Source organism: Carlito syrichta, unplaced genomic scaffold (assembly GCF_000164805.1).
Source record: "Carlito syrichta isolate Samal-C Ts95f unplaced genomic scaffold, Tarsius_syrichta-2.0.1 Scaffold170438, whole genome shotgun sequence".
Lineage (NCBI taxonomy): Eukaryota > Metazoa > Chordata > Mammalia > Primates > Tarsiidae > Carlito > Carlito syrichta.
The window spans coordinates 59,950-64,993 of record NW_007114534.1 but is presented as its reverse complement, the minus strand read 5'-3'; the positions used below and the strand labels follow the sequence as shown (position 1 = coordinate 64,993).

The 5,044-nt window shown below is 43.1% G+C and overlaps 1 pseudogene; it reads right to left on the bottom strand.

Moving 5' to 3' along the window:
- The window catches only part of LOC110594946, a 2,628-nt pseudogene extending 1,757 nt beyond the window's left edge, over nucleotides 1-871 (bottom strand).
- Between the last annotated feature and the right edge of the window lie 4,173 nt (nucleotides 872-5,044).

Genomic DNA, 5,044 nt, shown 5'->3' with positions numbered 1-5,044 from the left:
AGAATCACCTGAGCCCAGCAGGTCGAGGCTGCGGTGGCCATGAGTGTGCCACTGCACTCCTGCCTGGGTGACAGAGTGAGACTATGACTCAAAAACAAACAAAAAAAGTTACAAAAACAAATCCTCTCTTTTTTCCACTCTGTCTTTTATAACTTCCATGGTTTCAATTTTGCCATACTCTTTAAAGTAATCTCTCAAAGTATATTCTTCTGTATCTTCTTTAATACCACCAACAAAAGTTTTCTTCACTGTTAGATGGGTGCCAGGCTTTCAGAATCCTCTTTAGAAACAGCCCTCTTGGCCATTGCTTTGCTAAGCATTGGCCAGGCCATATACTCATTGAGCTATGGCCATGTTTTCCAGCTTTGGCTCCCTCCCCTACCTGAGGTGAGTCAATCTCTCTTTCTCTCTCTCTCTCTCTCTCTCTCTCTCTCTCTCTCTCTCTCTCTCATTTACTTTCTAACCATTGCTTTGCTAAGCTATGGCCTGGCCACATGGCTCCTAGAGCTTTGTTCACCACGCTTCCTAGCTTTGGTCCCCTCTCTACCTTGGGGAGGTGAATCTCCTCTCTCTTCCTAACTTACTTTCTAAATAAACTATAGTTAAAGAAAGAAAGAACCCCCTTGGTTCCACTACACACCCATCAACCTTTGTGTGGCTGAGCACACATTGCTGCATTCACATCTTCAACACAAGTGTACGTCACAAAACCAAAAGCCCTGGAGCGTTTTGTTTGGGGGTCTCTCGTTAGCACACATTCTATGAGTGTGCCCCATTTCTCAGAATGGTCTCTTAAACTACTATCTGTAGTTTCAAAATTCAGAACACCAATAAACTGTTTTCTCAGCTGGGAAACTTGGTGAGACCTCATCTCACCAAGTTCCTTTGGATCATGGCCCTCCTTCCCCTGGTGGTGACAGTGACAGCAGAGTCAGGCTGGGAGCAACTAGGCAGCAGTTTTACCTCCATTTTAAGACTGGACTCACCTCTATTAACTCAAGTTCAATATATGAGACTTTTTTTTCGAGTTGGACTCTCACCCTGTTCTCAGTCTAGAGTGCAGTGGCATGCTTATGGCCACGGCATCCTCGACCTGCTGGGCTCATTTGATTCTTCTGCTTCAGCCTTCCAAGTAGCTGGCACACGCCACCACACCCAGTTATTTATTTATTTTTAATTGTAGAGATGAAGTCTCACCAAGTTTCCCAGGCTGGTCTCGAACCCGTCGGCTCAAGCAATCCTCTCACCTCGGCCTCCCAGAGTGCTGGGATTATAGGCATGAGCCAGGGCATCCTGTCAAGACTTGATTTCTCTTTCAAGAAATATGCCAGGTGCAGTGGCTCACACCTGTAATTCCAGCACTTTGGGAGGCTGAGGGAGGATTGCTTGAGCCCAGGAGTTCGAGACCAGCCTGGGCAACATAGTGAGCCCTCATCTCTATAAAAATAAAAAAAAATTAGGAGCATGTGCCTGTAATACCAGCTATTCAGGGAGCTGAGGTGGGAGGATGGCCTGAGCCCAAGAAATCAAGATTGCAGTGAGCCATGATAGTGCCATTGCACTCTAGTCTGGGTGGTATAGTGAGACCCTCACCTCAAAAAAAAAAAAGAAAAGAAAAGAAAAGAAAAAGAAATATCTTTCCACAAAGAAAGTAGTAAGCCCAGATGACTTTGCAGTCAGGCTCTACAAAATATTCAAGGAAGAGATATTAGGGGTGGCGGTGAGGGGACTACAGGTATGCACCACCATGCCTGATCAATTTTTAAATTTTTTTTTTGAGATTAGTTATTTCTATGTTTCCCATGCTGGTCTCAAACTCCTGAATTTAAGCAATCCTATCACCCTGGCCTCCCAAATTGCTGGGATTATTAGTATGATCACCACACCCAGCATGAATTGTACACTTTAAAAGAGTGAAGTTTATGGTATGTAAATCATATACTCAATAAAGCTGGTGTAATGGGACAGAGAGACGGGACACTGAGGTGTCTTGCTAGGAAGCATTTATTTGTGTCACCACTGACTCAGCGGATTTGCATCCAAAGGCTGAGCCCTGAACCGAAGGCAGCGAGGCTTTGCCTTATATACTATTTCTTTACATTGTAACCTCTTTGTCTCCCTTATAAGGTTACAGTTTGTCATTATTCATTTGATTGGATATTTTGTAGCTCGAGGCTGCAGTTAGCATTACATGTTACACACTGGTTGGTTTTACATAATTATTTCACTCGCGTGTCCTATTTGCTGATTGGCTTGCAAGGTCACTATTCTGATTGGATTCCACCAAAAATTTGAACATGTAGCCCACCAAAGTGGAAAGCCCACGAAAAGAGCAACACAAAGAAGCAGGAAATAACTTACTTTCCCTTTTCTTACTCTTGCATTTTCAGAAGGGCCCCTGCCTCACTGGTATTACAAATATCTTTTAAATTGGGTATGGTAGCTCACTTCTGTAATCCCAGCACTTTAGGAACAGGGAACAGATTAATTTAGCACTGTATAAACTCTTACAGAGAAGAGAAAAAACAGAGTTAAGTCCCAAGTTGTTTATGAGGCTAGTGTATTGGTTTGTTTGGGCTGCCATAACAGAGTACAACAAACTGAGTGGCCTAAAACTACAAAAATGTGTTCTCTCACAGTTCTGGAGGCTGGAAGTCCAAAGTCAGTGTGTTGGCTGTGCCTGCGCTCCCCCGCAAAACCCACAGGGGAATCCTTCCCTGCTACTGCCCTGGCCTCTGGTGTTTTGCATCACTCCAGTCTCTACTTCATGGTCACGTGGCATTCTCCCTGTGTGTCTCTGTCTTCACATGACTATCTTCTCATAGGGACATCAGTCTTAATGGATTAGAGGCCCAGTGTGACCTCATGCTAACTAATTCCATCTGCAACAGTCTTATTTCCAAATAGGATAATATTCTAAAGTACTGGGGGTTAGGACTTCAACATCTTTTTGGTGGGACACAATTCAACCCACAACAGATAGTATAAAAACAATAAAGAAAATGCCAGGCTTATCTCATTGATGAACATAGATTTTTAAAAATCTGAAAAAAAGTGAAATACTAATAACATATAAAAAGGATAATGTATCATCAATAAGTTGGGTTTACCCTTGGAATACAACGTTGGTTTAATATTGGAAAATCAAATAATGTAATTTACCATATTTGCAGATTAAAGGAGAAGACTCTTGTAATTGTCAAGAAAGACACAGAAAAAACATCTAACAAATCTTAGCATCCATTTATAATTGTTAAAAGCCTCTTATCAAGCTGGGCACGATGGCTCACGCCTGTAATCCCAACACTTTGGGAGGCTGAGGTGAGAGGATTGCCTGAGCTCAGGGTTTTGAGACCAGCCTGGGCAACTTGGCAAGACCTCGTATCAGCAATAAATCAAAAAATTTGCTGGGTGTGGTGACGTGTGCCTGTACTTCCAGCTACTTGGAAGGCTGAGGCAGGAGGATCGCCTGAATCCAGCAGGTCAAGGCTGTGGTGGCCATGAACATGCCATTGCACTCCAGGCTAGGTGACAGAGTGAGACTCCATCAAAAAAAAAAAAAAAAGAACCTCTTATCAAACTAGGAAAAGACAGGAACTTCTTTAACCTGATAAAGGGTCCACAAAAAATATTTTCAGTAGGAAATGCTGGAAGATTTCCCTTTAAATCAGGAAAAAGACAAGGGTTCTATTATCAATATTTCTATTCAACATTGTACTGCAGATTCTAGCCAGTTCAGTAAGACTAGAAAAAGAAATAAAGGTACAAGGATGAGTGGTCTGTGGGAGTCGGTGATGGTGGGGGAATGGGGGTGTTTGTGAGACTCGGGTCAAGAGCTCAGGCTGCAGGGTGACAGTGTCACAGTTACTTAACTCCTGGACATTTCGATGCACATCCTGGGCAACCTACACAACCTACCCTCTTCTGACAAGATTAAAAACTTCCCAGATAACTACTTGGGCTGGAAACGGGGAGATCTGTCCGAGGACTGTCTGCATGATGGCCTTTCTCTGAGTCAAACCGTGATCCTGATAGGACACATGGAGGTCAAGTTTACCACAGGGAGAGGGTACCTGATCGAACACATGGAGATAGGATTTACCACAGAGAATGGGGGTGTGTGCCTTACAGGAAACCCAGTCCCCATCTACCCTGTCCTCTCTTTCTCCTAGTCCTGAATCCATAGGGCTGTATCTCAGTGTGTTACTGTCTTTATTCCCCCAAATCTTCTATGGTCTTACACTATGGACATGCTGAGGACTTTCCACAATAATACTAGAAATATATATATATCCATTTATAGATAAGGAAACTGAGGCTCAGAAGGAATCAGAAATTTGACCAAGGTCATACTATGTTAGTAAGTGGTAGAGCTAAGTACCAAATGCAGGTAGGTCTGAATCTAAAGAAAGAGTATTGCCTAAAAAATCCAAGTTCATACCTTCCTGAAGACCTATTCCCACCTACATGGAGCAGCTCTGTTTCCAACAGCGTCCTCCAAAGTCTCCCAATACTAATCACACATAGCCCCAAACACTGACCCTCAAAGAATTCAATTAAGCCAGGACTGGTGGCTCACACCTGTTATCCCAACTACTAGGAAGGCCTGGATGGGAAGTTGAGACCAGGAGTTTGAGGACATCCTGGGCAACATAGTGAGATCCCATTTCCTTAAAAAAAGAAATATATACACACACACATATATATATACACTCAAAAATAATAATAATTATTATTATATATATATATTAGCTGGGTATAGTGACACATGCCTATAATCCTGCTACTCAGGAAGCTGAGGCAGGAGAATTGCTTGAGCCCAGGAGTTCGAGACCAACCTGGGAAATATAGCAAGACCCCCATCTCTAAAAATTAAAAAAAAGAACCCAATTAAGAAACCAAAACAAGCCAGGCTCGGTGGCTCAACCTGTAATCCTGTGCCTTTGGGAGGCTGAGGTGAGTGGATTGCCTGAGCCCATGGGTTCGAGACCCGCCTGGGCAGCGAGACCTCATCTCTACAATAAATCAAAAAAATTAGCTGGGC